Here is an 11,702-nt window from a genome sequence, read left to right as displayed (position 1 = left end):
AAGGAAGTGACAGCACACTCCCGTCTTAGTCCAGATTCATTTCTAAACCATTCCGTCTTTACAACTGGAGTCTGTACGCTGCTGACGTAGTAGTTGTACATTGCTTCCACCATTTAATAACAATAATATTACTGCCTTTACGTCCCATAAAATACTTCAATGGTTTTCAGAGAGCCCCGGTTTGCCAGAATTTAGTCCCGCAGGAGTTATTTTACATGCCAGTAAATCTACTGACACGAGGCTGACGTATTTGAACAGGATCGAATCTGCCAAGTTGGAGTCAGAAGGCCAGCGCCTCAACTGTCTGAGCCACTCGGCCTGGCGCTTGCACCATTTCAACAGCTTGCGTACCCAGTCTCTTCCTGACCATAGTTTCCCACACCTTCTCCCTGGGAACACTATAGTATGCCTTTGTTAGATCTATGAATGTCATGACCAGATCTTGTCCATATTCCCAATTCTTTTCCATTAATTGCCTCATGCTGAAGATTGGGTCCACTGTAGATCTTCCACTTCTAAAGCCAAACTGTTCCTCTCAACTCTCGTTCTACCTTTATTCACATTCTCCTATTCAATATCCTTTCCAGTATTTTGGCCACTTGTGATAAGTGTGTCAATCCTGTATACAGGTAGTTATCACACACTTTTTTTGTTCCCCTACTTAAAGACTGGTATTATTATTCCCTTTCCCCAGCCTCCTGGCACACATTTCTGTTTCCATATGCACTTTAACAATCAGTACACCCATTGTAGTCCAACAGGTCCAGCAGCCTTAATATTTTCCACACTAATTTTATCCATCCCTGGTGCCTTCCCTATTTTCATTTTACAGACTGCTAATTTCACCTCTAACATTGTTATATCATCATCTGCTGCTGAGTCATCACACCGTATTACTACAGTCTCCTCTGCACAATTTCTCATATTCAGCAGATTATCAAGATACTCCTTCCCTCTATTTCTTATTCATTCATGTGTTATAAACTCTCCACCTTGCTCTTTCATCAGCTTTGTATTAACTCTATCTTTCCTATTACTTCGTATAATTCTATACAGCTTTCTTTTATTGCCCGCCCCATCTGCCTCCATGTTTTGTGTAAATTCTTCCCAAAATTTTGTTTCTTTTCTTCTCAATTTCTTACATTTTCTTTTATTATCAAGATACTTCCTTTTGCTTTCTTTTTTTTATTCCATTCTTGCCATACTTTCTTCTTTTCTTTCACTGCTTCTCTCATCTTCTCATTCCACCACGGTGACTTCTTTTCTTTCACTATCGATATTCCACCACAGGCACTTTCTGCCCCACTTACAAATGCCTTTTGAAGTTGGACCATTCATCTTCCACATTTCCTACTTCAATAATTGGAATTTGTTTCAGTCTCTCCAGAAATTCTTCCTGTAGTTTCTTGTCTTTTAATTTCCACACTTTCATTTTACTATCTCTTATCTCTTTTAATTTTTCCATTTTACCCACTCTTATTTTCGCTATCACAACTCTATGATCTCCATCGAATGCTTCTCCTGGTAAAGCTGTTACATCCATCAACTATCTGTGATTTGTCCTATCCACCAGAATTACTGATTTTATTCTTCTGTCACCCCAGCCATATCTTGTAATTTTCCTGTTGTTTTACTTCCTAAACCATGTGTTGCCCACAATCTTTCCCTTCTTCTCACAAAACTCAGCTAGTTTCTCTCCTTCATTCCTATCGCTCCAATTACTTCTTTCCTTGTCTTTTGTTTCCCACCTGTGCAATTAAGTCTTCCCTTACAATCATATCCACATCAGTTACTCTCATTTTCTAGTTTCTCCAGGAATTCCTTCCTCCTCTTTTGTTTACTGTATGTGGTGCATACATTTGTATGAAGTCCTTCATTTAGTTCCCTTAGGCTAATTTTCATTATCTTGTCGCTGATGTACTGTACCATATTCAGATACTCCTCCAGCTGTTTTAAATTATTAAGTCCACCCCATTTTTTTCCTCTCAGCCATCGCTCTAGTATAGTGTATATCCTTTCCTCATTCTCTTCTTACCTTTCCTCTTCCATTTAACTTAGCTCAAACCCATCATTTCTATAGCCTCTTTCCCCATAAAATCTACCACTTCTTCTGCCTTTCCTATCAGCATCATAAGGTTGATTATGCCCACCTTCATGATGTTGGCTACTGGTTGCCCATTTTTCACAGTTCCCCCAGCACCCAAGGAACTGCACACCACTTCCAGGGTATGCCCTAACCTTTTCTGAGGCAAGTTTAAAAGTACCATATTAATATTTAGGCTATTATTACAGTGTGGTCACCACTCCCAGAGGCATTTTATACCTACTGCCATGCGTAACTTTATGCCGCTCTTCAGGAGTACAGATGTCTTTTGCAACTACTTCACTGAAGTACAGATGTTGCTGGCAAGAGAAAGTTCTTCCGTTTTACTTGCCGTTGAGATAGGGGTCCTCTACCGCTATCTAAACGACTGACTGTGTTCTCCTTTTAGGTGAATTTATTTATTATGCCTTTGTAGGCCCTCTCTTACACTTAACCACTGCAGTGATACATCAATGGGAGCAGAGCTTAAGAGTATATAATATACAGTACATAATGTACACAATAATACATAACACTTTTCAAACTCACAGTCATTCACTCATCCAGTCATACAAATAAGTCAGCTCCATTCAGCAGATAGTATCAGCAAGCAGTCTGAAAATATTGAGGTGGTATCTCTGACAATGACAAGCAGGGAATTCCAAAGTCTGGAACCCATCACAACTAAAGAATTGTTATACAAAGAGGATCAGTGAATAGGAATAGAACGGGAGGAACTGGAGCAGGTATTACTGCTATGAAAGGAGGACAAGTACTTAAGCTGGGATAAAATAAAATATCTGTATCAGTATATGATATGTTCGTCGTTTATCAGGTTTCAGCCATGAAATAGTGTGATAGTAAGGGCTGACATGTGTATCATAACTCTGATTGTAAATACATCTAAGGCAACAATTAAGCGCTCAAAGTTTCAAAGTCAGCTCCTTTGTTGCTGTCACAGTAGTCGAGGATGGGAAGCACTAGTGATTGTATGATATTGACTCCCACATTACATGGCAAAATCTTGGTGTTTCTTTTAAGGGAATGATGTATCGAAAATTTCTTTACAAACACTTTTAGTATGTTCAGACCACAGTGCAAAGAATTGAGGTATGAGGGTCCACCTATTCAATACAAATTATGTAGGAGTTTTTAAATCACCACATTATTATTTATTACATGGGACCAGTTTCGGCATAATGAATGCCATCATCAGCCAAATAGGGAACTTACAACAACATATATAGTAGAAACATAATCATGATAGACCTTATAATTAAAATATACTAAGTAGCTTAGAGTGAATATCCATATTATAAATAAACACTGTGTTTTACAAGTGTAGAACTTGAAGGTCATATAACCACTATTTTATAAGTTTGAAAGTCATATATTAAAAGAAATTAAATTATTTTTAAAAATCCAATGTTGATTGTCTTTGACAATATAGTGATAATTTGGTAGTCAGATGCAGCATGTTGTGGCCCTGATTCACTTGTAAAATTATGTAAGTAACAGGGAGTTCCTTTTTAAATGTTGTTTGTCATTAGAGATCAACTTGCGTGAATTATATATAGCACATGGAAGTTGTAGCCATGATTCACTTGTAATATTATGTATAAAAGTAACAGAGAGTTAACATCAGTAACATCAAACTGTTGCTACGAGATCCACTTTTCCAGTCACATTACTACACCACATTAACGAAGTTTGAACTCAGTGCCACACATAATTGACGTAAGTTAATCTCCACTGAGGAATAACATTCAAAAAAGAACTCTCTGGCGTAGCACTGACGCATTGATAACATGGTGAGCAGGTGATAGGAAGCTTGCAACATCCAGTTGTATGACAGCCAGCAGTGCAAGATGTTGGTGAATTGCAACGATGTGAAGAGTCAACGAAGAAGGTAAATGACGTAGAATCTTGAATAAACACTTAGGGGAATGTTATACCATGATTTATGACTACTGCTTGTCAGTTAAAAAGTTGGTCACAATGAAATTGGATATAAGGCAGAAAAGTGCAGTGAGATCTTGAGATATTTAGTGGGTAATATTTCATACTTTTTATGAGAAACAAAGTTGGGTCTGCTGAAAAAATCTATACACAGAGTTGCACAATAGGTCATTTTTCAACAACTGTCAAATGTTATTTAGATAGTTGCATAATAGGTCATGTTTCATCAATTGCCAAATATTATTTTGATAGATGTTAGATTGCTAGACTTCAAAAATAATAATAATAATAATAATAATAATAATAATAATAATAATAATAATAATAATAATAATAATAATAATAATAATAATAATGTTATTGGCTTTACGTCCCACTAACTACTTTTTATGGTTTTCGGAGATGCTGAGGTGCCGGAATTTAGTCCCGCAGGAGTTATTTTACATGCCAGTAAATCTACCGACACGAGGCTGACGTATCTGAGCACTTTCAAATACCACTGGACTGAGCCAGCATCACACCTGCCAAGCTGGGGTCAGAAGGTCAGTGTTTCAACCATCTGAGCCACTCAGCCCAACAAAATAATATTAAAAATTATCTGTCCAACCTTGTAAAGTACTTCAATGAAATGCGAGTGGCAACGAACAAGAAAATAACTGGAAGAAGAAAATTCTGAATATGATATGGAATTAAATTTTAATTCTTTATCAATATAACTTCTGTACTCTTATAGGCCCAATCCTCGCTCACAGACATTCACTAAATAATTTCCATTCTTTGTACTTCCCCTGTACTGTATAATGTACCGTATAAAATATAATTTGTATTATTTAAGATGTTTCAAAAAATAATAAAGTATCTCCAAAACATTACAGTCATATTTGAAAAAGATAACATAAAACAAATTTTCATATATAGACAGGAACACAAAACAGCAAACACAATAAAAGGTCTGCATCAAGTCTTGATGAGTGTTGAAGCTTGTCCTGATAAAGCTGGGAGGCAGAAACGAGCTCGCAGAATCTGAGAAGAAACTGTTGAAGAATCAGGATTAATGAGGAGAAAGCCTGTCTATTTGACGATGGTGGTGTATGAAGATGTGCAGATTATCCTCGTCCTTGTTTCATTTTCTATAGTTCCCACTACCAATGCAGACTTATTATTGTGTTTATCCTATTTCGTATTCCTATTCATGCTCCAGTCTTTCTATGCATGACTTGATTTGTAACTTGTTTCTCTTCTCCCATTACTTAAAACAAATTTTGTAACTTTGATATAGACAAAATACCTGGTTACCCTATACAACAGGAAAGTTTATAAAGAGAGGCAGCGACTCCAGGTAAACCAAAGAGAAAATTTCCACCATTTCTTGATAGTATGCAGTGACTATTCTGAATCACCAGACCAGAGGGAGAGATTCTTTATTCTGTTGTCATTTATTAAGAAATAAGAGAATAAGAGTTTTTTTTTTTTTTTTTTTTTACATCCTTATAACTGCTTTAAATTTTAAGGGATGTTGGAATATTGTTCGCAGAAGTTCTTTCACGAACTCTAATAATACAGAGATGATGCACTTAAATAACCATAAATGCCACTCAGCCAAGACTGAACCCACTATCTTGGGGGCAGGAGGGCAAACATTAACCAACTGTACTTCTGAGGTGAGTGAAATAGGAGATTATTATTACTATATCCTGAAGGCAAACCATGAATATCGTACGTCAATTTTGATTTTGGATAAAGAAGGTAAGTAACACTGTTGCAGGCTATCAAGGCCCTTGAAACTAAAATGACTACTAAGAGAGGTAGTGTGTTTTACTATCAACTAAAGCTACCATTTACAGTTATTTAAAAGCACAGCTGAGTTCAAGATTTTCATTCCACACAGTTTGTACTCAAGAACTTGACTGAACACACAGCACTCCAGAGCAATTCACTCCATAACACAGCTAAGTTCAAAGAACTCGACTTACACACCACACTGAATTTTGCGAAGCCAAGACTGTCAGATTGTCTCACTCATCGCTGATGCCCTTGCTGACTGTCTTGTAACTGACTGGCTCTCCCTAATGACTGACAAGACTGACACTCTCCAGTTTCACTCTATATGGAAGATTCTTGCAGTTTCTACTTCCAGATCATTCTGGGTGCCTTCTCCATTGGTAGTCATTTCCAGCACCTTCAAAATGAACTTGGCTAGCATCCTTACCGCATGCCTCAAGAATTTGCCGGGGCTATTGTTTTGCTCATCGCTCTCTCCACCCACACTGTCTGCTATCCGCTGGTATTGCCACCTTCTGGTGGCTTTCATATCAGCCCTCGTCACAAAATGTGTATATTTATCCCCGTCCTTAATGGCAAACCAATGAATGGCAAGGCAATGAAATGTTAAAAAATTTAAGTACAAATTATTATCAATTAATCAAAAGCCTTGGAATCATAAGTATTCCTCTGTAAAAACATTGGGGAGATGGCACTGGTTGGCTTAAAAACAACAACTACTACTACTACTACTACTACTACTAAATAAATATGCCCTATTTTTTATTGGTAAAGATATCAGTTCCTACCCTTCCTCCACAAATATACCATTTCCCACAATACTTTTTCCATGACTGAAAGTAGACGGAGTACAAAATGAAAACTGATCTGACCAACACTGCCTCCCTTCTTCACCCCAATTTAGAAATAAAGGTCAATCTGCAATTAAGACCCAGCTGTATTAATGTCCACTACTGTGTAGTCTAAGGAAGACTTATAAGACAGTTGGGATTAAGTGTCTGGATACTTTTGATCACACAGTATATGATCTGACAATTGCAATTAACAAACATTCAAATTATATTATTCTTATACTATTCAAATATAAAAATTTCCAGCAATGAAAATATATAGCAATCTATAATGCTTTTCTCAGAGAAGGATAAACCTCAGATATTTTAAACAAACAACCTTTTTTAATTTCAAAATCAGTCAGTACAGTAGGAGTGTGGTATTCCACATCTACCACATCATACACAAACTCTCCTATATCAGGACATCAGAGGTAAACTATCTTAAGTGACAACTTTACAGGACAGCAGAATGAAGCTGCTGAGATGCACATTTTGCTACCTATAAGAATCGACGGTTCTGACCATGGTAAACTATCGTAAGAGCCAGAGCTATAAGGAATGCGGTGGATGGTGTAAGACTGAACTATATTTTATGATCACTTACCATTGTTTATTGCTGAGTTCTCCTTGCACATATGATAGTATCGCATAGCCTATCTTCATTTTTGTAGAACATACAATAGTGCACCCATAAGAAAACATCACTGAAACAAGTCAACAACCTCAAAATCGTTGTTTTTTCATTTACAATAGTTTACCTCTGATGTCCAGATATGAGAAACAAAATTACAAAAATAATTCCCCTATACATTGTAAAAAAAAAAAACCTTTGAACTTTAACAATTTACATATAACACACATTTTAATAAAAATACGTATCTCTGAGGAGCAAATACTACATACACCAAACATTCATAGTACTTTTACAATAAAAGTAGTCACCAGGTATTAAAAAGTTGTAAAGTTATACAAATCCGATAGTTTCACATACTGAAGCTGGTTTGGATTCTGATAATTCATTGAAAAGTAGCATGTGACTTTATTTTTACATACCAATATTCTTCTAATTCAACTACAGCTTACTGACAGAATTCAATTTTTAAAGTTTATAAAACACACAATTGGACAAGCATAAACACGTCCAGTATCAGTATTAAAAAATTTCCACATTTTACTATTAGTCTCTTATCTAAAGGAGAATGTTAAGCATAATAATGGCACCCCAATATAAGACAACCTCCAAACTAAGGCTACTTTATAGATGAGAATAATATTTTAAAATGCATAAACGTAATCCTTCACGCATATTACAAATAATATAAATTTAATAATTCAAGAATAAGAGTATCATGGAATTGAAACCAGATTATCATATTTAAGCTCCTTTGTAATAAATGTTTAACTATAGTATTACTTAAGTTTGACTTGTCCTGAAGATGGTTATCCAGTTGTACTTCTCTTAAAACAATAATCACCATCACCCATCACTTACCTTACTTTTCTCCTTTATTTTTACAAACAACGTTAACTGTTAAAACTCTGTAAAATGTGAGCCAAAGTATCTGCCTTTTCATGAAATCAGCAAATACACTTTCTAAATTTTAAAAATGCAGCAGCATTCTATGTCATTTTCAGAATAATCCAAAAATTGTCAGTAAAATTTTGTTAATACTCTTAGCCAGAACATTCACCATGTAATTCATGGGCAGCTCCTTACTATAAATAACATTTCACTGGGTTATGGTATAAACAAATTTTAAATTTTTACATCTGTGTATCTATCAGTGTTGCTACATCTACACGTGCTTAAGACGGGCTTGATAACTATGCCGAGAAATCAGCATCAAACTGTTTCAGCCAATGTGACCATAGCGTAGTTGCTATGGTACGATCCTGTGTTCAAACCTCTCCCTTGCAGAAGTTTATTTCTGTGATTGGTGCTGTCAAGACGGTCTTAAGCTATGTGCAGATTTAGCAACACCACCTCGCAAAGCCCATTTGAATTCGCCCACGGAACGATCTGATTAGCTCACTTCAGCAGCTGATAAAATTACAATAATGCGAGGTATCGAATTACTCTTTTAAAATTATTTATCAGTATGACCAGCCCTCTAACGCTCATATATCCGGGTCACATTGTTTCCATCCACCCTGAATAACCAAGAACAGAAGAGAGAGATACAAAGTCATTTAATCCAGTTAGAGAGGGAATGCTGACGAAAGAGCAAGGAAATGAAATAGGAAGGTCACAATGTGAAAGAGGTCATCTTATAATGAGATGCACCATGATCTCCTTTCATTCTCAAAATGTCACATGATTATCTGTAGTACAATATACCAATAAAAATCTAGAAAATAAAGTGAATTATATTAGTAGAGTAAAGGGTGGATTTGTACTTAATAGTTCCACATGCCAAGAGATCCCTATTCAAGGGTATCTGGATGTGAAACCTGTATATTTTAAAGCCCATGTTGTTTCAAGACTACCAAACTTTGTTCACCTTTTAATATCAACTAACAAATTCATACCTATCAACTACCTAAGTTCAACAGGGATGCAAACAGCAAAAATTCACATTTAAAAATTTAAATTTCTGACATAACTCCAGGTACAATTTTCATGGAAGGTAATATTTTATGGGTCATAATTATTTTTGTGCAAGTTAATAAAACTAGTACCACCAACCTCGATAGCTGCAGTCGCTTAAGTGCGGCCAGTATCCAGTATTCAGGAGATAGTGGGTTCGAATCCCACTGTCGGCAGCCCTGAAGATGGTTTTCCGTGGTTTCCCATTTTCACACCACGCAAATGCTGAGGCTGTACCTTAATTAAGGCCATGGCTGCTTCCTTCCCACTCCTAGCCCTTTCATGTCCCATCATCGCCATAAGACCTATCCATGTTGGTACAACGCAAAGCAACTTGTAAAAAAAAAAAAAAAAAAAAAAAAAACTAGTACCCAACTTATAAACTTTACAAGATGTGTATCCTCAAAGTATTTTACCCTATCAAAATGGGCTCTCAAAACGAAAAATCCACCCCCTTCCTCTTGGAGAGGGTTAGTGCCATACTAATATTTTACGGAAAATATATTTTGCCTTGTTGAGTTTTTTATAATGTGCAGAGTCTCGTCTAGTATTCCTTCTCTGCTCAATCAGTTTCACTGTAGCAGCTATGAGCTTGGGGTCTTCACGAGTGCTGAGAGCACACACTTTATTCACAGCACTGTGACATCATTTGTGATCGTCAGAGATTTGATGATATTCACTTGAAAGACTTCTTGGTCCCAGATTCTTTATGATCTCACTTTGATATGCCTCTTATTCATTCAGAAGTTCAGTTCTGCTTGGTTGCAGGGATTTTGAAATAAGCCCTTTCTGTTCAAGGCATGTATTTATTCTGAAACTTGCTCTCACCAATCTGTCTTGCTTAATACAGACACATCAGTACCAATTTCTTCGCAAGAGCAAAGCAGTCAAGAGGGTCTTTCAGAAAGACGCAAGACACGTAATAACATGAAAGTGCTATCTTCCAGTCTGGCTAAAGGAAGATCAAGAATTAGCTGCATGAAAGATGTTCAGGGCATGGCCAGATATGAGAAAGAAGAAATCACATCAATATAATTCATAAATTCTACTAAGATCTGTATAACAAGTAAACAAATGTACCCTGGGCATATGATGCAGACAAAAAGTAGGAAGTGCGGACTCGAAAGGCATCCCTCAGATAACATAACCGAGAGCAGCTCTAAAAGAACTGGAGAAGATTGGTTGACCGCCAAAATGTTGGAAGGTGGTGGTCCACTGCTTGAAGACGCACTCTGTGTGCTGTTCAAAAAATGTCTCAAAGTGAGTAACATCCCTGAAAACCGGTAAATCACCAAAGTCATTATTCTCTTATCCTGCCTGCATAGACATCTACTTCAGGAACTCGGCACAATGTCAAAATCTATTAGGCTGCGTGTAAACCTTATGAAAACAAAAGTAATAGGCACCGACCATAACTATTTAAGAATATGCCTATTTGGGCCAAAGTGTAACTCACATGCAGAATTGGATTGAGTTGGGCAGCTTTGGTAAACTCAGCCACATTCTGAAAAACCCTATAAAGTTCCAATCAACTTGAAGCTTAAGGTTTATAGGACATGCATACTGCCAGTTGAGGCTTACAGTTTTGAAACTGTCACACTGTCTCAAAACTGAGCTGAGAAACTGTACCTGTGCTGATGTCCCAGAGCATACTCGAGGAGTGTAGGATGCCTCCAGCTCTGTTGGCATGATAATATAAAGATATGCAACAGAGTAAACTGAATGCAGACTGCACAGAAAAGGACAACATGGGAAAGACTAAGGGCAGTCTACATCCACGGGTAATGTCCCCAGCCTGAAGACGGTATCTTTAAGGCAATTGAAGAAGTGTACAGAGTTTGATTGCTCTAGCTCCTATGGTTACTGAGAAAAGTGAACCTAAGGATTAAAAAACATCACTTTTGGAAATATAAAGTTTGTTTACAACTGAGGGAGAGTGTTAGTGGTGTTGCTATATATACAGGGTGGCGCACGAATAGTTGACACATTTGAAAAGCAAATCTAAAATGCAACTTATGTACTATGTTGTTAAGATTTTGCGCACACCTTCCCTGTTTCATGGGAATATCTGTAGAGGTGACACTGGTGCTTTGTCTCCAAATGCCTGCATTCCAGTGAGCTTTCTGCCATGGCCGACTACGGCCGACTCTCCGTCCAGCAGCGCGCCAAAACAGTTAATATTTTATTGCGAATCAACAAGTGTACGGCGACACCAAATAAATTTCGAGCTGTATTTCAGACTAGGTGGGCACCAGCAAGGAACACCACCCTTCGCATATACAGAAACTTCGAAGAACAAGGCAGTGTGAAGGAAGAAATGCGACCACGTGCACCAGCAGTTCGGTCTCCTGAAAATATCGCTGCGCTGAGAGTCGCCATGCAGCGCAGCGCGGTGAGCTTCAAGAGAGAGTGGAATATCGCGCCATTCAGTTCAGAGAATGTTACACGATGACCTTCA

Source organism: Anabrus simplex, chromosome 3 (genome assembly GCF_040414725.1).
Source record: "Anabrus simplex isolate iqAnaSimp1 chromosome 3, ASM4041472v1, whole genome shotgun sequence".
Taxonomy (NCBI): Eukaryota; Metazoa; Arthropoda; class Insecta; order Orthoptera; family Tettigoniidae; genus Anabrus; species Anabrus simplex.
The sequence above is the reverse complement of the archived record's forward strand: the minus strand, read 5'-3'. Positions refer to the sequence as shown.